General features: G+C 41.3%; 1 protein-coding gene across 1 annotated transcript in view; it reads right to left on the bottom strand.

Annotated features, from left to right (window-relative positions):
- Positions 1-22,480, bottom strand: part of slc24a3 (solute carrier family 24 member 3) — a 406,434-nt gene that overhangs the window by 53,514 nt on the left and 330,440 nt on the right. The gene's annotated exons all lie outside the window — the stretch shown is intronic.

Genomic DNA, 22,480 nt, shown 5'->3' with positions numbered 1-22,480 from the left:
CTATCTATCTATTATATAGTGCCTTATCTATCTATCTATCTATCTATCTATCTATCTATCTATCTATCTATCTATCTATCTATCTATCTATCTATCTATTATATAGTGCCTTATCTATCTATCTATCTATCTATCTATCTATCTATCTATCTATCTATCTATCGTTTTGTATATAGTGATGTTCATATCTACCTATTATATAGTGCCATTCATATGTATCTATTTATGTTATACAGTACCTTTTACCACCTACCCATGTACTGTATATGTTTACATATGTACAGATATCTGTGGAAGTAAAAGTCTGTGATACGGTTTGCATATTTGTAGCTGGAAATACAGAAAAGGGAGAAAATTAATCACACAGTTTTTTATTTCTAAGTTTTTGACTCAGGACTCATCATCAGAGAAAAATGATTAGAGTTACAGGGGTGCAAGACAATATATAGCGAACAAGGTGGGGAAAATAGCTGGATGTGTCAGGGGGATTGATGAGGTGGGTTTCGGAGAGTGTTGGTAATAAAGTCTTATTTATTATGTGCATGTTCTTCTTTTCAAGGCTGCATATATTGGGTTCACGTCCAAATGTCTGTTAATGGCGTTTTCATTAGATAGCCACGTTTCAGCCAGTTCTCTGGCACTTCTGGATATATACAGTATATATCTATACAGGCATTATGTGTTTTTTCTACATTTGTAATTAATGCAAATGTTGCTGGCCTCATCAGTAGTAGTGCACTTAATAAGAATAGGCTGAATTAAATGATCGCTCGTGTGAGGTGGGGTCCCGTGGGGGAATTAATCTTATTTCCTACATATGCTATGGATCTGCTTTGCAATATGACAGGAGACTAAGTTTGGCTTTGTATTCATTTTAATCTTTCTTCTTGGTGTTTTTTCAGGCTTTTTCAGGTTTTTTTTTTTGCTGTGATTACTGGATACATTAAAGCATAAATGTACATTACACAAGTGGAGGAGGATCACATGACATTTTTATATTTATAGTATATAAATAGCACAGCCTAATATTACATAACATATAATGATACCCAGTATATACTGTAATCCAGTATCATTCTAAATTAAGTATCAGGAAGTCTTAAGGCTTATGAATTCTGAACAAATGTTTTTTTAAAGAACCATTTTTGAACATTTGGAATGTTATTCTCCACAAGATGGCATGAGAGACACACACTGAATTGAAAGTAGGAGAGATTTGTGTAGCATATCCTTAAAAACACCCCAGGAAACAAGTTGGACCGGCTGAGCAATTACTGCATATATAGCAGTGATTTAATAACTTCAAGCCACTCTTATAACATGAAAAACAAATTAGAGTTCCAAAATTAACTAATTACTGGAGTATCCAAAACAAATTAACACAACACAGACAAATGAACAGCTGTATGATAAAACATCTGCACATTTCTGTGAATACTAGCAGTTGTAATCTAGTGATGCTCAAAATAAAGAAGACACCACCTACAATTAGACTGTCATAAACTGTGATGAAATGAATAGGTGAGGAAGAGGAAGAGGAACAGGAGACCTAGGAGAGAATGACCAAAATTAAGTTTCAGCTTATTCTGCTTCTTGGTTTCTCTGATATTGGAAATAAAAAACTTTTTGCTTCAGAGTAAAGGAAATCAAAGATTGTGGAAATATTACAGAAGCAAAATATGAGTATTTAAGTAATATTATCTATATATGTGAATAATTTATACTGTTGAATGCCAGGTAGGGTGGAGTTTAAATGGGATGAACACTAGGCCTCGGGCCACTTCAGTATCATAATTCCGACCAGGGGGCTATTTGACTGTATACATGAAAGGAAGCATTCAATTCTGCAGAATCATGTGATCTGAGTATTTTCCAAGAGAACAACAGGGGGTCAATGAAGCACAACCATCTGGTTTGATTTGTGGCCATTTTTGAAACTTTGGCTTGGATGGATTATTTTTACTTGGGCCTGCCCCGTTCTGTACTGTATGTCCTGTAGGTTGCAATCCAGCATCTCCTTTTCAGGTGTGTCATTTCTCTTTTCCAGAGTGTGCCCATTCTGGCATTTGTCTCTGATTTGTAATAGTTGTTTCCAAATGTTTGTGACCATAGTTCTTCATTTGTAATGGTTTTGGTACACTGTATTGATCCCCAAGGGGAAACTGTCTTATTGTGTGACCTTTGAGGGTCAGAGCGTAGAGTCAGCCATTGTTTCTGGTCCGTAGATAGTTTATATGCAATGGAGTGTAGAACAGACTGACATTATCTATTTTGCAAGGCTGGAACACAAGTTCTTGGCTTAAAAAAACTACTGCTAACCCTAACCCTAACCCTAACCCTAACCCTAACTCTTAATATCTTCTTGAGTGGCCCTCTGTTTGAAATGCAACCTCGGCAACTTGAAATATCATCTGATGAAACACAAGCCAAGTGACATGTGACATCCCTGAGATGGCTCGACTCTCTGAGGTAGCATCTAAATACCCAAACTCAAACAAAGGGTGATAAATAAACAATTGGAAACCTTCATGACAAAACTTTGCTCCAATAGTCAACCAAAGAGGATGGACTATGGTTGGCTACTACTGGAGTTGTACAAGGGGTACCATTAGTCCAAACCTTGTTAACACAGCAAGTGGCCAAGCAGAGGAAGACTACATGCCATGTGTTTTTCTTGCTGAAAATGGTAGCTGACTGATTAGCTGCCCAGAAGGTGTGATTTTGCTTGCAACAGGAAGACCAACATGGCGTGTTTGAAACTCAAAGAGAATTACAATACCACCTACAACCAGAAGGAGCAACAAAGGTGAAGAAAGAGAAGAACTCCTAAAAACAAATAAATAAAAGTGCACTGAAGATCCTTCCACGTGTTTGGAGAAACCCGACCGGGTATCGTACAAAGCACTGCCCACACCGGACCATAAGTACACCTACTTTGATTTCGAGTACTATTGGTTGTAGCAGATAGTTAACAGATTGGATAGCACCAGCTATTACATTATGGTATTGGTGTCACTGCAGCAGAAAGGTAATAACCTTGTGAAGAATAAGTTCTGGCTGTTCTTCCTAAATCCAGTAAGAAAGTGGCGAGCGCCATCTTGTACACATGTGTAGGGGGGAGGTAAGCCAATGAAGACTAGCTGTGAGAAAATCAACAGCATGGTGCAGCACTAGAAACTTAAATAACTACTTGAAGAACTTAGCCATCTTAACCATGTGAATTAAAAGATCAGAATTCATAAAATGTGTGCCCCTCTAAAATATCATAATTTTATCTTTTGTGTTGTTTCTTATTGTCTTTTGTCTGTTTTCTGTACTGTATAGATTAATGCTGTGTACCAAATGCCAAAACATTCCTGCAGGATCCACACATTGCAAAAAAAAAAAAACTATTTTTGTAATCCACTTTAAGTCAAAGGTCGTCAGTTATAGATCCGTCCAGCTAATCTTCTTTGATGTTTCTTCAATAATTTAGTTTGCTGTTGCTGTGTGTTACTGGCCTTCTGGCCCAAGTTTCCTAGTGCAGCTATCTATCACCCACAACCTGCGGTGTTGATGGTGTTGTGCACTAGGAAGAGAGTTATATCATGCATTCTTGATCTCTGGTATGACTTGACACTGCAGAGCAATGTTGTCCACCCACTGTGGCCGAAAAGCTGCTTACAGAATTTGCCTGTGTGGATATCGTAACAGCTGAACCCCCCTCTGCACCCATAAGATTCAAAGCCTCATCAGCAGGAGTTTATTATATTGAGAGTCAGGAGGTGCATAGGTAGAAATGCTCAAATGGCAATAGGAACGAGACAAAGGTCTTTTGAAAGACAAAGAGAGAAGATGGGAGGTGTAAAAGGAGGTGGTGCTTTTACAAGATATTGGAAACCACGCAAGTGGATGAGACAGGGACATAAACCTACAGTTAGGTCCAGAGAGGTTAAGGAGTTTGCTCTCTGGTCTGCACATTTATTACTTTTGTGTATCTGCCTTTACTCATCCCTCTCTTCTGTTTAGTTATACAATAAATCTTTATTTCTGTATACTTTGCTCTGTCTGGTGTGATTCAGGGATGAATGGTGTAAATGCTGGACTGGATAACTGGTGTTCCCACTGGAATCGAGGATGATAATCTACCTGGCCGGGAGGCTGTAATGGATGGGATGTAAAAATGGAGGCTCAGTCTGGCTGGGATGATTCTCAGTTCCTGTCGCAGTCAGGATGACCAGATAACGGATGGCCATAACACTAAAAGTGGCAGTGCTCACCCGAATGGAGCCCAGTCTGGACACCCATAGGGTAGCATGGGAGTTGTGGTCCTTGGGTGTCACGGGGTGAGCTGTGAAGAACAGACTTCAATATTTCTGGGCACTTCTGGTATGTAATGCCGTGACAGTGAAAGTTCTCCCGGGTCCTCCATAGAAGGAGGCATCTCACCTCATTCAGAGAGTCAGAGTCAGGAGGAAGAGGACGATGTTCACTGAGGATGAGTGGAAGGAGATGAGAGAAGCTGATCTGTGCTGATCAGACCTTAAAAGCCTATAAAGGTACTGTTGTGAAATAAAACTTTATTTTAACTTGGAAGTGTGTTGTGACAGTTGTGTCTGGTGTCCGGGGGTTGGTGGAACCCCCTTGTGGTCACAATGGTCACTATAAGAGTATCCCCTTAATTTTTAAGGTTCAATCTTGAAATCCACATTAAAGAAAATTACTACATAATGAGAAGTACTCATTAACCAACAAAACTAATACATACTTTAAAAATGTTAGATGTTGGACAACCGAGGGGAGAAAATTCAGTCCAATAAGCTCATTGGTTTAGCTAAAAAATAAATTGTCCCATTATCTTTTGCAGATGTTTGACTAAAGTTGTCAAGGTTTCAGCTTCAGTCCAACATTTTGAATCTTTACTTCAGATTCTCATGATCTTTGTATGTAAACGTTGGCGTCCTGGTTTCCATCTCAGTTTCCATAGATGTGGAAAATCCATAGTTCACTCTTTAACTGGAGGAACTCTACTATTTCAACTTTATCAGCGCCTTTGAATTAATGTTATTAATAATTTTGAAATTTTGAAGACCTGAATTAGGTTCTTCTGAATGCATCACTACTCAAGATGTTTATTTACTTTAGCCTGTTAAAATGGGATATTTCTGACTGGGTGATCTTTGTTCGTGCAGCGCTACCTACTGGTCTCCTGGGACATCAACCATGCAAGGAACGCTGAAAAGACGCTGCCTTAGCCAGCTGAGCTAAAGGAGAGCTCTGTTAGTGACTAATTGGACTCCTGACCATAAAGATGTTTCTTTTTGCAGTGAGTTTGCCATATTTAACTGCAGATATGGGGATAGTCTTGAGCAGAGGCAACAGTTTGGGGACCAAATCCAGATCTTCAAAATCCTCAAAGGCATTGATAAAGTAGATAATTTCTTTCAACTTCACAGTGAGTCACATACTCAAAGACACCAGTGAAAACTAAGGGAAAGTACACTTAAGAATGAAGCCAGGAAGCACTTCTTTATGCAAAGAATTGTGGGAATCTGAACAAACTACCAAGGCATGTAGTTGAAGTACAAACCTTAACCACCTGTAAGAAGTATCTGGATGAGCAGATGAACCAAACGCACAAGAGATAAATGGACTGAACAGTCTCCTTTTGTTTGTCACATTTCTTTTCGTTTCTTTGATATAGTTGGATGCTGTTCTCTGCACAGCTTCTAGTGCTACTGTGTCTTTTTGTAGCGTGATGACCAAAAGTGCTCCAGATGTGGCCTCGCTAGCACATTCTCAGTCGAATGTCCCTTTTGTTATAAAAACTGTTGAACATAAATCAAGTAGATGGTGTAAATGCCAGGTAAGATTATTCAGCATCCCGCCCAGAAGAAGTGGTGGACCCTTGCCGAGAAGGGAGGCCAGAATCGAAGGACAGCAATGGACTGGTATCCCATCTGGGATTGAAATAGGACCCTTACCCAGACAGAAGGACAAAAAAGGAGCAATGGGGGAAGGCTCCTGTTCTGGATTATGTTAATCCCCATTCCACTAGTTGGCAGCATTCTAAGACCTTGATTACCATGTGGAGACCTGCAGGACATGATGGGAGATGTAGTGCCAGGAATGTGCCCTACTGGGTCCCATGGGTGCCACCAGAGGCTGTTGCAGGGATTCATGATTTCTGTTTTTCGGGGCTTCTGCTTGACCCAGAAGTGCTTCTGTTCTGTTACAACTTGTTAAAACTGTTCATTTTATTAAGATTTGCAGTTTAGCTCTATCTAGTGGGTACAACTGGTATTTTCCCTTCCTCCTCTCCAACCTGCAGGGAAAAACTTGGGGGTTGGTGGCAGAATTGGCACTCCAGCCACCTTAAAAAACCTCACACTGTTCCACTTCATCTAAACTAGTGTGTTGCTGAGGTGTCACCCGTTGCATGGCTGCACTCGGGTCCTAATCTGGGATCCTGAGTTGGTTTGTCATATGGTGGGTGCGGCAATGCGCTGTATCAGCGTGTGCTCCAACCTCTCCTCTCTCCTCCTCCTTGCTTCCTGTCATGTGAAGTAATCAGGAGGTTAGTTTAAGAATCAGGAAGGCTGCTGTCATGTTCATGGAAGCGCACCAGTCACAATCCGCTGTCATCTGTACTTATCTTCATGCCTGTGATAGCATCGTCCGTATGTATTATAGTATTGCCCCTGGAATCCGAATGCCCCAGAACTCATACAACTTGGAATCCGAATGAAAAATTTGACCAAATTTTGCCCCGGAATCCGAACGTTGCCTTGGAATCCAAACGCCCAGCACGTTGTCCGTGTGTGTTTGTGTGTACTTTTTCCCAGCGCTTGGTCCACTCATACGCTTTGTTGTTCAGTTCGTTGACGGAAGCTGTAGTGAAAGCATCTTGTGTGATTTTTGCCGCTAATTTTATTTTCTTATCGCTAAGCATGAAAGCGGGCTGATCTCACTACTATGTTCAGGATGCCTAAATCGACTGTTTGTACAATTTTGAAAAATAAATAAGCTATCTAATAAGCAGCTGATATGGCGAAAGGGGTTACAGCATTGACCTCTGGGAGATCGAAAAGTATGGAAGAGATGGAAAAACTCCTCTTAGTTTGGATTATTGAAAAGCAGGTTTTTATATTTTGAATTTTATTAATTTACATTTTTATTCAAATATTATCATTATTTGTTAATATTTTACCATACAATCCAGTGTATTTACTGTTAAAATCATTTTGAAAATTTGAGTTTGTGGGACCCAGGAAAGGATTAATCTAGTTTCTATTATTTTAAAGGGGAAAAACTGTCTTGGAACTCGAATGGGGTTCTGAAACGGATTAAGTTCGGATTCCAAGGTATCACTGTATTTTATTTTAACGTTATCCTTCCTTTTATATTTATTTGCAAAATGGAAGTAACTCCTTTAGTAGTTTATTAATAATATGTATGTAATGGCACAGTAATATACAGGGTGGTCCAGATCTAATTATGCAGATCCAGATCGTCTACATGACTTTGATTTATGCGAGGATGATTCCAGTTCGGCGCGAAGACGATTCTTCATGTCGTCAGTTTGCACACTTCTCGATGGTCCGGGATTTTTCGGGTGATTTTCTATGCAATAAACTTAATAAGTTATAGCTGTGGTGGACGGTTGGAAGTGGTACCTAGCCGGGATGCCCAGGAGGACAGGAGGAGGGCTTGCGCCTCCTCCAGACCACGAGGGGGCGACCACCCTGGTTGTGTTGGGAGCCCGTGGTCACCGCCAGGGGGCGCCCCAATGCCTTTGGAGCCCTGGACCTCAGCACTTCCGCCACACCAGGAAGTGCTGGGGGGAAGAGAGCAGGAACACTCGGAGGACTTCCGGCTACACAGTTGGTGCTACTGGAGCCCATCCGGGTGTGCATAAAAGGGGCCGCCTCCCTCCAGTCGACGGCAAGAGTCGGGTGGAAGTGGACGGAGCTCGAAGGAGAGGAGTGGAGGCGATCTGAGGACTGAGCAAGGCATTGTGTTGGCCAGGACTTGAAGGGGTGATTGGTGCTGTACATAGCGATACAAATAAATGTGTGTGTGGAGAACCAACATGTCTACCTGTCTGTGTCTGGGCTGTACCCCACATAGCGTAATGAAAATTGCATAATTAGATCTGGACCACCCCATACATTTGGAGGATATGTTTGTTGTTAACATAAAGCTACTTAGCGTTTTGTATCTTTTTTCTCTGTTTTCGTTTCACCCTTTTAATTACAATAAACCAGTGGATAAAGAAACAACCGTCTATAGAGTTTTGGATAAACAAAGGTGTTTATCTGCCTGTCAAAGCACGCAGTCTGAGTGGAGAGCAGGACAGCTTCCATTGGGCTATGCCCTGGCACAAGAACAGCAATAACAATGACATTTATTTCTATAGCATATTTTCATACAAATAATGTATCTCAAAGTGCTTTACAGGATGAAGAAAGAGAAAAAAGAGAAAGCAAGAATTAAAATCATCCATCCATTTTCTAACCCGCTGAATCCGAATACAGGGTCACGGGGGTCTGCTGGAGCCAATCCCAGCCAACACAGGGCACAAGGCAGGAACCAATCCTGGGCAGGGTGCCAACCCACTGCAGGACACACACAAACACACCCACACACCAAGCACACACTAGGGCCAATTTAGAATCGCCAATCCACCTAACCTGCATGTCTTTGGATTGTGGGAGGAAACCCACGCAGACACGGGGAGAACATGCAAACTCCACACAGGAAGGACCCGGGAAGCGAACCCGGGTTTCCTAACTGCGAGGCAGCAGCACTACCACTGCGCCACCGTGCCGCCCAATATTAAAATCAGAGAACACTAATTAACTTAGAATAAAACTAAGGTCCGAAAAACTCTAGATGGCTGGAGAAAAAAACAAAATCTGCAGGGGTACCAGGCCACGAGACCACCCAGCCCCTTCTAGGCATTCTACCTAACATAAATGACCTGAACCAGTCCTCATTGTATTCAGGGTTCACATGGAAGAACTTGATGATGACGGTCATGTGGACTCCTGGCCTTTAATCCATCGATGTAGGGACATCACGGTGCTTTTATCAGGTGGTGGTGACACAGAAGAAGTCGTCTCAGGTCCAACGTAAAAGGAAGGCAAGGAAGGAAGAAGAATTTGTCCGTAATTGCTTGTGCAACCTTTGGGAGAAAACCTTTGTGAGGTTTTTGAAAATGAAAACCTCCGTTTTGAACATGCGACTGCATTTGTGTTGGTTGTGTCCAGGATTTGGGGCCCGGTAGAGCGCCCCCCCCCCCAAATCTGTCACAATGGACACTGGGTTACCATGGACTGGCAGATTGTCTGATACCAGAAAGGTAAGCAGACAAAAAGCAAGACTCCTCTACTTGGAGCAAATCACACAAAATATATTGGTAGTATTCAAACCGATCATTTTTATGGCCTTAAACTAGCCATTTTATGAACAGTGACAAAAAAGTCTTTTTTTTTTTTTTTTTAAATAACAAAAGTAAAGAGGTTTTCTTTAAATGTGATGAGCTCACATAATGAATCGTCAAAAAGTCCTGCAGTGACAGAAACAGTGGGATCCTGAAAAATAAGCCTTGATGCTTTCTTGGAAACAGCCAGCCAGGAGAATTTGATTTTCATAGACTTGGACTCCAAAGGCTTATTCTCCTTAAAATAATCTGACATTTTTTTCTGTCTTGAATTGCCTAGGCTTCCAGCTAGGTCTATTATAAAATAATGAGAGGATCTGAGCAGCTGAAAATAATGTACTGTGTGTAAAAATTACAATGTATTATTAAAAGCAAAATGCTTATACATTTACAGGATTTACTGAAATGATTAAATTGGTTATGAAATTATTAATAGAATAAGTAAAGAACGTAAAATAAAAAGGGATTGATGATAGTGCTGAACGACACTTTACACAACGTAATGGGGGCCCAGTGGCATCAAGTGCAAGGCAGGAATCATCCCACCACGGGGCCCAGTCAGTGACACACAGCCGCTCTCACGCAAGGCACCAACCCACCGGCCACACATACCTTTAGGGTCGCTGGAGTGGCCACACGGAAAGAATGTAAAAAGGCCCATGTGGACAAAAAAAGAGTGAGGCTGCAGTACCACCATGACACCCACCCATACTTTTAATGTACCTTTTTTTTTTTTCTTGGGTTGCTGTGATGCAGGTAAGACAGGCTAATCAGGAGTTTGGCAGGATAGTCTAAAGCAGGGGTCTCGAACTCTGGTCCTGGAGGGCTGCAGTGTCTACAGGTTTTCATTCTAACCCTTTTCTTGATTGGTGACCCGTTTTTGCTGCTAATTAACTCCTTTTCCTTTCATTTTAATTGATTTGTTTTTTTAAGATTCGTTCCTCTGAATTGCTTCATTTCTACGGGCGGCACGGTGGCGCAGTGGGTGCCTCGCGGTTAGGAGACCCGGGTTCGCTTCTCAGATCCTCCCTGTGTGGAGTTTGCGTGTTGTCTGCGTGGGTTTCCTCCCACAGTCCAAAGACATGCAGGTTACTCGCATTGGCGATTCTAAATTGTGCGTGTGTATACGTGTCCTCTTTATTTCCGTACAGAAATGAACTAATGGCCAGTAAAAAAGCCAGAAGTGATTAAATTCTTTGCAGTAGACTGTTTGTTTGTGAAACCCACTCTCTTTATGGAAAGGTGAAGTCGTTAGTTGACACTTTTGTGAAAGTCTGTCAGTCGCCCAATGACACTTCAACATGTGTCATAAAGCGTTTAATCTGGACAAACCTTTTCTGAATGATCCTTCCATTTTGTAGCTTGTTTATCCATTTCAGGTTAGTGAGGACACCGGTGGTCCCAGCGACACTGAAGGGACACCCACTCCTGGATGGAGAGCCAGTCTATCATGGAGTGCACACTCGCACACCCACGTTGGGCCAATGTACAGCCACCAGTTAACCTAACCTGCCCATCTTTGGGTTATGAGAGGAAAACTAGTGGACCCATGAGAACATCCACAAAGACACCAGACAACCTCACAAATACAGCTAACAGCTACAGGTTTCAAGTCTCTTAACTCTTTGAGCCGTATTCTGAAACGCACACAAAACAAAGGTTTCACACATAAATCAACATAAAACATTTGTTGCTACGTGCGGTGGCTGCTGTTGGCGAATGTTCGGCATCTCTGGTGGCAATGGTTGCGTGGGAGCACCTCGATGGTCAGCAGGAATGCACAGTGGGCCGGATGCCTGGCTGTCTTCACACAGCAAGTTGGTGGTGGTCGCAGTGTGGGGCAATATGGTTTGTACCTCTTGTCATCATAAGTGGTGGTCCTCCAAGGTGAACGCTGCTGTAGGCACATCAGCTACACGAAAGTGTTCAGCACCACGATCGGCTGGGGACTAATCAGATGATGCTGGCACCTCACTTTTGTTTTCAATATCCATCTCCAGATCACTTACATCAAACTCAGAGTCCGATAAGTCAGAGTCCTATTCAACAAAATTCTGTAAAATGTCCATGGAGTATTTTGCTTTGCATATTTGCTTTGGTTTCTTGCCAGATGTCGGTGCTATTTAAGAGGTTCTTTGCTCTTCGCTACTCATGCACACGAAGGGAATCGCAGTTAAATCAACAAAGCTATGTAACTTTTCCTTCTAGCAACGAGAGTCAAACTAAAACGTAACACCGAGTTTTGTTGCAGTTTACAGCTGATTACTGTCCTTTACCCTTAAATCCAAAGAGGACTGTTTGACTTATGTTAGGTAGATTGCCCAGAGGGGACTGGGCGGTCTCGTGGTCTGGAACCCCTACAGATTTTATTTTTTCTCCAGCCTTTGGAGTTTTTTTTTTGTTTTTTCTGTCCACCCTGGCCATCGGACCTTACTCTTACTCTATGTTAATTAATGTTGACTTATGTTTACCTTTTATTGTGTCTTCTATTTTTCTATTCATTTTGTAAAGCACTTTGAGCTACATTTTTTTGTATGAATATGTGCTATATAAATAAATGTTGATTGATTGATTGATTGATACCCCTGAATTTTGACAAAAGTCGACATCAGCCCTGAAAGAGTTAAGAAACTTCCTCCATCACTATGCACCTGACAGCCCACCCAATACGGTCCACTGATTCCTTCAACTCCTCCCTAACCTAAGCAGCGCTCTATGGATGACAGAGCCTTCGGCTTTACAGCACCCAGACTTTGAATGGCCTCCCTAAATGAATGAGATCAGCCAACTCAATTCATTCATTTAAAAAATAACTTCAAGCCCAATTGTTCAGGAAGACATTTAACTTACCCTGACATTCTGACCCTCCTTTCAGGTTACCCTCTTTGTCCAGATGCCCAGGAAGATCTGTGTTTGTATCATAGGTTATGGTATTTGTTTAGGGTTTTCTTGTAGTATTTATGTTTTTGCATTTTATTCTGGTTTATTCTCACTTATTCTATGCCAATGCTTTGCATATCCTGCATATATCTTTATTTTATTCCTCTAAAGTGCTTTGAGCATGCAAAAGGCAGTATATAAATAAAATGTATTATTATATTAGAATAGTAGTAGTAGTAGTAGCATTTGGAGCAATGAGGTAACAGTGTAAACTATTGTGCCACTAATCATCTCCTTTTATGAACTATTTAATGTCAATTTTCCCCTTTGCCAAAATACTTGCTGTGCTACCCGTTTGAGATGAGCTGAAATCTAAGAAATCAATGCTGACATCAACATTAAGGTTTTTATGTTCACTATCTATTAGAACTTTTGTAATACATGCATTATTAAAATGCACTGCACTGGTCATTTTCAACAGATGGTGCATCACAAATATTTATAGTAATAAAATGCATTAGTACAAATGTGTGTGATATGCCATCTGTTGGAATGAAATATGTAAAACGTCTTTTTTGTGTGTTGTTTGGTGTGAGATTCGTAAAAAAGCAGTGTTAATATTTATCATGTGCTGTCTGTTGGAATTTCAACAGATGGTGCATCACAGACATTTGTAGTAGTAAAATGCATTGCTAGAAATGTTTGGGAGGTGCCATCTGTTGGAATAACACTCACCGTGTATTTTATTGTTATAAATGTTTGTGACGCGCCACCTGTTGGAATAACACTCACAGTGTATTTTATTCTTATAAATGTTTGTGACGCGCCACCTGTTGGAATAACACTCACAGTGTATTTTATTCTTATAAATGTTTGCGATGTGCCATCTGTTGGAATGACAGAAACATAGTAGCCAGACAGACATACATAAACTGTATACAGACACATGTCCTTGTATTAAGGTTTATTATACTGTATATGTATAAGATGACATTGCAGCTCACTGGATCATGATCTGTATAGATTCACCTTGGTATGCCAGCTATCTCTCACATCATAAAGACAAATAAGTTAATCTGTAACTCTAATTTGGCCCAGTGTGAGATGGGTATCCCTGTCAGAGGCTGATTTCTGCCTTATGCCAAGTCGTACCATTACAAGCTCTGGCTCCCTAAAACTGGGTACATCTTTGGCTTTTTCATGACATGCTTAATTAAAAACAACATACACGGGCATAATTATTACATCTCTCATTATAGAGTAAAGAGGAAATATTTTAACATCGTAACCTTCTGAAGATAATCTAACTGTATTACAAAAATGAAAAAAGGCAACTCTTGAAACAATACATTCAGCTCTTCACTCCTCCCTGTACTTATATGTTCTTTGGAGAAGGTGCTTCTCAATTAGGTTGCCACTTCACAGTGACTTATTCAAAGACAACGCTTGTTTTCTTTCTCCTGAATCCCTGAAACAGAGTCTGTAATTTAAATGGCGCATTTTGCAACATTAAAAGAGCAACTACAAAACGGAGCTGATGTCACGCTGAAATGATCGTCGGGACTTGAATACTTCTAACAACTGTCATATAAATAGGATAATTAGAGCTGACACAGCTTGCGTTACATTCCCTCTCTCAGATACCTCGGGAGAAATAAACATTCACTATCCCCACAAGCATACCATCTGACTGTAAATAACGTCTAGACTCAGAACATATTGAATAATAAGTGTCTTTATCCGGAAGGTAATGTTGTATTGAAATATTATTAGGAATGCTGGGTATTCGGTTGTAACCTGACCCTCACAGCTGTTGGTGCTGCTGCTGCCAGAAAAGAATGTCTACTTCCTGCCCCCAAGGGAAATCTATTAAATAAACATTTCTGTGGATAAATTTTCATAAGACACAAACAAACAATCCAACAAAGGAAAAGAAAGGATGATGGATATTAGCACTGATGTTGAATCCTTGGGACGCAACCCTCAGCCATCGAATTTCAAGCCCGTGACAGCGGGGTCTTTCTTATTGCAATCAGTGGGACTTTTCTAGTGTGAAAAAGTAACTTAAATTACTAAGAAGTAGGTGAGCCTTGCCAACTTGGCATAAGCTTTTAAGTGTGGAGGCAGTCGAGGAGCAGTGAAACAGGTTAAAAAATGTCTTTTTCAGAATCAGAATCAGAATATCTTTATTGTCATTGTAACAAATACAATGAAATTAGGTACAGTCCCTGTGGTGTCAAAAAAAAATATAAAAAAAAAAACACACACACACACACATATATATATATATATATATATATTGTCACACACGTGCGAGTAGGAGGCAGCTAAAGGGCTCGAGTAATTGTAATAAAACATCCGACCGGGGGCGGCGGAGTGCACTGACTGTCTTTCTCAGTTCCCTACAGACCTTTCCCGGGAAATCCTGCAAGGTTCCGGCGTCTCTGAAGACGTCACTTCCGAAGCCGGCCCCTTTGATGACGTCACTTCTGGTTCCGGTCCCTTTGACGTCACTTCCTCTCAAGACCTTTAAAGCCTCCATCTTGGCCTACTATAGTCGGTTCTGTTTTGGACTCTGAGATGCACATCGTTTCTTTGATAAGAAAACCCATTTGCAGCTGGGAAAATCAATATACGGGTGGCTGCCCCAAACCTTTATGATGTCTTGGACTTGTTTTATGACAATATATATATATATATATATATATATATATATATATATATATATATACAGTATATATATATATATATATATATATATACAGTATATATATTGTCACACATGCGCTCATAGGGAGCCACGCAAAGACCCAATGAGCAGCTTTAATATATCGTGCCAGGGAAAAAGGCAGGGTACTAACCTTTCTTTCTTTTATCTCCACAGAAAGACAGAAACATCGCCGCCGTAGTTTTACACAGATTCCCTAACCACCTGCTACCACTTCCGCATTCCTTTCCTCCCTCTGGTCCACTTCTGATGATGTCATGGCTTCCAAACAGCACCTCAGTTCCTTCCCAGCATTCCATCCATCAGTTTCCGGACCCACCCCATAAATGGTCCCCCTCATCATATGCACCTTGTCTGTTGTAACATTGAAAATCACTGACCGAGATTGTTTTTTTGCAAAGTGTACAGTATACGGGGCCGGAAAAACCCCAAACCTTTACGCTCTTTTGTCTCTTTTATTACAGTATATATATGTTTAACATTGCTTTTTATCAGTATGCTGCTGGAGGATTTGAATTTCCCCTTGGGATTAATAAAGTATCCATCTATCTCTATATATACTGTGGTGGGTTGGCGCCCTGCCCAGGGTTTGTTTCCTGCCTTGCGTCCTGTGTTGGCTGGGATTGGCTCCAGCAGACCACCCCGTGACCCTGTAGTTAGGATATAGCGGGTTGGATAATGGATGGATGTATGTGCTGCTCGGACTAAATAGGCTTAAATCTAACAATTCAACAGGACCAGATAATATTTATCCTGGAGTGCATAAGGAGGCTACTGAGTACAAATATAAACCATTGATGTATATTTTTTAGAAAGTCACTGCACACTGGTGAAATTCTGAAGGACTAAAAGATTATAGGCCAATAAGATAAGCGGCCATCACAAGTACATTAATGAAAGGAATTATTCAATGGTTTGGAGACAAAGTCAGAGAGATGAGATTGCGTTGGTTTGGTCATGTGCAGAGGAGAGATGCTGAGTATATTGGGAGGAGGATGCTAAGGATAGAGCTGCCAGGTGAAGGAGAAAAGAGGAAGGACTAAGAGAAGGTTTATGGATATGGTGAGAAAGGACATGCAGGTGATGGATGTAACAGAACAAGATGTAGAGGACAGAAAGATATGGAAGAAGATGATCCACTGTGGTGACCCCTAACGGGAGCAGCCGAAAGAAGAAGAACATTAAGGAGAAGATCGAATAGCACATGGTAAACACAGGACTTTTACTGTGCAGTCAGCATGGGTTCATAGGTTGTATTTGTCAAATATGTTGGAATTCTGTGAGGAAGCAACAAAGAACTATGACCAGCCCTATAAGTGTGGGGTGAACACACAGCCCCTTGAGTTTATTCTGAATGAGCTCATGGTGTGGGGAGTTCTCTTGTGTTTGTCCTTTTGCTTTGTGGTGGTGCTGGGTTTTTGAAATGTTTTTGATTTTGGGACTTTCTTTCTTTACTTTTTGGATTGACTTTCCTAGGCATTGCCTCTTTTGTACACTTCTGAGCTTTACCGTTTGACAGAGCATTTCTTGTAAAATAAATCTTTTTTATTTATAAAGATTATTTGTTTGTCCTCATTACTACCCAGGTTTGATGGTTTGCCCCTATGATGGGCATTTTTTGGGACCAGGACCACGTGCTTTGAAACTCTTGTGGAAGAATAATTTTAGGGTAATATGGCATTCATCTTAAACAAATAGCATAAAGGGTTAATAATTGTCAGAAACCTGTTCAGGTACACCAGGAAACCAGATAAAGGTCCAAGTGAACAACAAAATGTACACTGAAACAGGGGTCGCCAACTCCAGTCCTGGAGGACCACGGTGGCTGCAGGTTTTCATTCTAACCCTCTTTTAATGAGTGCCCTAATTAACTTCTTGTGAATTCATTTTAATTGACTTTTCATTTCTCTGAATTTCTTCATTTCTTTCCTTAAATGGCACCCAAACAGAAATGAAATGTGAAGTGAGGGAGCCAACAGAAGACCAACAGAGTGAGGGCCTCAAACTCCAACCAGTTGCTTAATGAGGCGCTAATTCTTATTGTTAATTAAACTCCTTCTTTAATTCTGTGGCTTGTTGCTGCTCTCGCTGTGCAATAGCAGACATGTACGGAACTGTGGATTTTCACTTTTCTAGCAGTGATGAAATGTTTTGAGGACCTGAGCAGATCAGCATTCCTGAGACCTTCGTCTCTCTGTATTTTCAGATATTGTATGATAGACACCAGTTGTTTTGACGCATTTTGTATCTCATTATTGTTTGTCTGCTAATTAAGGAACAAGAAACAATTAGGGGGTCCGAGTCTTCAAGAGCAGGTCAATTAAAATTAGTTCAAAAGAAGTTAATTAGCATCTAAAACAGGTCCCTCATTAAGAAAAGGATTAGAATGAAAACCTGCAGCCATGGTGGTCCTCCAGGACCGGAGTTGGTGACCCCTGAACTGAAATATAAGAATTGGTTTAGGAAAAATCCTGAGATGGTCAAATAAAGAAAGGTTAGTGTAATATACAAAATGTACTGAAGAATGACTAAGAAATCAGCAGATAAACGAGAATGGACAGTTGTTAAATTTGAAGGGTGGTGGCTCATCTTAAAAGCTTTAAGAAGAACCAGAATATAATAGATTTTATTTTATATAAATCATTTGGGTGTAAACCAATGAAACAACCAGAGTAAAATGTTTGCATTGATTGACACTGTATGTAAATTCCACAGTTTATAAAATGAACCTCTATTCTTTGTTTCTCTGACCATGCTGTAATGGACTGCTTCTGAAGAATGTTCCCTCCAAGGTATTCTGCTAAGGGGTAATTAAAAGATACCATGAACAGCTTTTCTCCTGCCTGATTACTGAATTGTCCTGTTAAAGGATGTCTCTTTCTTTAATAAGACGTTCAATTTCTACCACACTCTTTAGTGCTGGGCACTCCAAGATCATAACACACCCAAAGTCTGTCTGGCCTTCTACATTCACAACAGAACAAAACGTTTTTGTGGTTCTGCTACTGGACCTTATCTGACAGGAACACCCAAAGTCAGTGCTGAATGACTCCAAAATGACTTACGTCAAGAGTTTTCATTCCAGCTGTAGTTACTGCTGTTTAACATATTTAACATTCTTAATTATCATTTAACTTGCTTCACTGTTTTTATTTTTCATTAACCCACCAACAAACAATGAGATGGAGGGCCATCAATTTTCACTCCAGCCAATCTCCTATTTAGCTGTCATTGCACCCTGCTATGTCAATCTATGGCTTGTTAGTGTTCTCATTCTGTCACAAAGGTCATTTTCTTTTTCCTGAGATGACCATCCCAATGCTATGTAGACTACGGCAGATCGATATTTCTTAGACCTTTACGTTTTTTTCCCCCAGATATTTTCCTATGATAGATACTGTTTGAAATACACAGGTTTCAAACGATATCTAAGATAGAACGGTCATCTTTTGGTTTGCTTGACATCTCATTATTGCTTGGCTGCTGGTTAAAAAAAAAGAAACAATTATAATACAAGTCAAATACAATCAAGGCAACATGGTATGTTCTATTGGCACTATCCATTATCCATCGCGCTATATCCTAACTACAGGGTCATGGAGGTCTGCTGGAGACAATATCAGCTAACACCGGGTGCAAGACAGGAACAAACCCCAGGCAGGGTGCCAGCCCAACCCAGGGCACCCACACACACCCATCACACACTAGGAGCAATTTAGGATCACCAATGCACCTAACCTGCATGTCTTTGGACTGTGGGAGGAAACCCACGCAGACACGAGGAGAACATGCAAGGAGGACCTGGGAAGCGAACCCGGGTCTCCTAACTGCGAGGCAGCAGCACTACCACTGCGCCACCATACCACCCCTATTTGTACTAGTAACTGGTAAATAATGGAGAAAGTGGCTGAACCTACAGCCACTGCACCCCTCCAGGAACTGAGTTTGACAGCCTCGACTTAAATGTAATTAATTTGATTGAAGACATTTATATGTACTCTTGGTGTGATTTGCATGTTGCACAAGCTGTTATGTGTATTACAAGTTGTTTGCTATTTTACTGAAGGTCAGGTTGAGTAAGAATTTTCGTATCTTAGGTCCCATCAACATGACTACATTTTCATTCAAAAATGCAGACGTCTGTCTCTGTTTTCACCTTTCATCCACACTACACCTGCATTTTCAACTCACAAAAACTTCTGAAACGTTCTCCAGAGCTGGATACTTTTAAAAATGCCGACACAACATTTCAGGATTAAGAGCTGTTATGACATCAGAAAGGAGTATCAGATGTTAGAACCTGCATGTGAGCGTTGAGCCTGAACGAGGGTGCTAAGTTAGCATCGTCAGCACGGGTAAATTGTGATGGGCCTCCTTTACTGTTGTTTTCATCAACTGCTTCAAGTTCATCTAACTCTTTTGCTATTATAGCTTTCACCTGCATGCATCACACTGTTTTTTGTGTTAATTACGCAGTCACTTTCTTCATCGGGTAATCCGTCTCTCTCCTCCTCTTCACAAGCAGCTGCAAGAATTACTACAAGCACCAGAGAGTATGGACACATAACTTCAGTTCTCAAGACCTTACACTGGCTTCCAGGTAAGCTCAGGGCTGATTTCAAAATCCTGCCTTTAACATGTAAAGCCTTAAATGGTGTGGAAGGAAAGCCCCAGGACACAGACAGACAGACACCAAACGTCCAAAAACACACACGTTTAATTCTCCAGGAACACACCTGCACCCACAATACAGTGCTCAAGCCCCAGTAGTCTGTTTTCTTCTTCTCTTTCTCTTCTCTTGCCTCTACTGCCCTCCTAACAAGCTCCGTCTCCTTCCTCCCAACTCCAGCTTGTCTACTGCAGGGAGGTGGACTCTCTTATAACAACCCGGATGTGTTCCAGGTGCTCTGTAACGACCTTCGGGCGGCACTTCCTGGTGTGGCAGAAGTGCTGCCATCCAGGGCTCCACAATCCTCTCGGCACCCCCTTGTGGTGGCCACATAGGATTAAGCTTCTATGCTCGAGTCCCGTGGCCCCCAAACAAACCAGGGTGGCTGCCCTGTTGTGGCCCAGGGGAGATATGGTCTCTCTCCCAGTCCTTCCAGGCATCCCAGCTGGGCATAACCCCCAGCCCTCTGCCACAATGGCTAAGGTCTTGCTTACTTATCTGAACTTATCGTTATTTACAAATTAAAAATTGAGATCTGAAGATGCCAGCCTACTTAGGACTCCAAGGATTAATAAAATAACAGCAGGGGGGCAAACTTTTATTTATAGGGTCTCAAAGCTGTGAAATGATCTGCCTGCTTATACCCAGGGTGAGCCAAAATGAAGTACCACATTTCTCAAGGTCATTGTGTGAGGTAGAGGCAGCCAAGTGGGTTGTGGTGAGGGGTCCTTTGATAGGCGATCCCTTGTAGTTTTCATTCGGCAAAATGCCATGGTCCGGTGCGCATCGTGCTTTCACTGTTGAAGCGTTCTTCAAAAACAACAAATCCATCATCACTACACAACGCGCCTTCCAAACGCACTTCAGCTATTCTCCTAATAGTGACGTCCCAAATCGAAAAACAATTCTTCAGTGGGTGGCTAAATTTAGACAGACAGGTGCAACATTGAGCAGAAAATTTCCAGGCCGTCCTAGGCAACAGCTCATACGGCACGGAGATCCATGCAAGTTTTGTGGGAGATGTTTCTGGGGAAGATGGTCTCCCTTCACGTTGGCCTGATTTCGCTCTGTGCAATTACTTCTTGTGGGGCTATCTCAAGTTGAAGTTATCCACTTCTCTAGAGTGGATGCAGAATGGCTACCCTAGTCTTCCAAGATGACAGCTGGTGCAAAGAACATTCCAAGGCATTCATGCATCTCAGCTGGCTTGCAAAATTGGAGCAATGTGTTAAATGGTGGCAGAGACGTTCGACCAATTTAGATGAATTGCATGATTTGCTGCAGGAAGAGGGGATGAAAAGTGATATTGCCTGTAACCAGACACTGGTGGCATCCATGCCGGACGGAATTGTAGCTGTTCTCTGGTCTCATGGAGGAGTTACATGCCAGGGGTGACTCATTTTTTTGTCCAGTGACCTTACCACCAATAGAAGTCTTTGGAGTAATAAAATGACGGCATACAGTATAAAGAGGCCACTCTAATAGTGAAATAGGGCATGTATATCAAGAAAATGCTTTCTGATTTAAACTGCTAAATAGAAAGTGGCACACTACCCGGGCTTACCCTTACAAAAAGCCTTTAATCAGCTCTGTGGGTGACATCATTTTTTAACATTGTGAAATGGCAAGATGTGCTGCTAACCCTTCATGAATGTACTGAAAGCCACCCACATGATTGAAAGAGAATAGGAGAAGGAAATAAATGAATAGATGTAAAGGCTCTTGAAGGGAAGGCAGTGCCCAGTATGCTGCTGGCATGACTTTAGGCAGTGCTTCTTGCTACAGCAACTTAGAAAACAATCGATTCGTCTGATTTTTTATTTTGAAAATGTCTGAAATCTTATTATTATCAGCTTTTTCTCTTTTCCTGGAATTCCCTGCAATGCCACTAACCTTAGATAAAATGTTTCTTAACAGTGCATTTTCCTCATTAATACATAAACAGTTGACTCTTAGCTGTTCTGAAGAGCATGGATGTCAAATGAATGAAACATGCTGTTTTAACACTTGCTTGCAGTGCAGTGAAGTGTAGGCCAGACTGAAGATCTTTGTTGCATGACTTCTCTGCTGACATGAGTCGGCTCGTCCCCAACACGTGTGCTAACCTCTAGCGCATCAGCGCATTCACTAAAGGCAACACTTAACCTTCAGGTAATATGGTGTCAGAATTTCAAGTGGCTGCTCTTAATGCTGTGCATTCCGCATCATTAGCTTACATTGACGGAGAAAGAAGAGAGGAAAGCAAAAAGATTAAAGCGCTCAACGGCAAAAATTAAAACATAAAATACTAACACCCCCCCACCTCCGCACAAGGACAGGCCGTTGTGCCCACCTTTACCCCAGCCAAGTTATCTTCTGCTATTCAGCAGTCAGCACAAATGATGCCTGCATTCTGCTCCAAATATCGGAGCAGTGAAGCTAACAAAACCATATAAATAGACAGCTGATTAATAAAAGGCCACGTACAATGCTTCTAGCGGCAGATCTAATGGCAGATCCCACGTGCGAGTTACAACTGAATGCTATTTCTCTTCAGATTTGCTGCTGATTTCATTTGTGATCTATCTAACATTTAGCCTCAGCATGGTTCACTCGTGTCTGCCATTGTGTATCATGTGCCACAGTCCTTGAACCACCTGAAGTGGGTCAAGTTTACACAGGAATCTCAAGAGCTTAATTGAAAACAGCAAGTATCTCATTAATCAAACTGATAAATCTTTAATTTATTAGTCAAGCATACAGGATTAAACAAACACCGAAAACACACATGAAGGGCGGA

Source organism: Polypterus senegalus, chromosome 16, assembly GCF_016835505.1.
Source record: "Polypterus senegalus isolate Bchr_013 chromosome 16, ASM1683550v1, whole genome shotgun sequence".
Taxonomy (NCBI): Eukaryota; Metazoa; Chordata; class Cladistia; order Polypteriformes; family Polypteridae; genus Polypterus; species Polypterus senegalus.
This window is presented reverse-complemented; position numbering and strand designations above follow the sequence as displayed.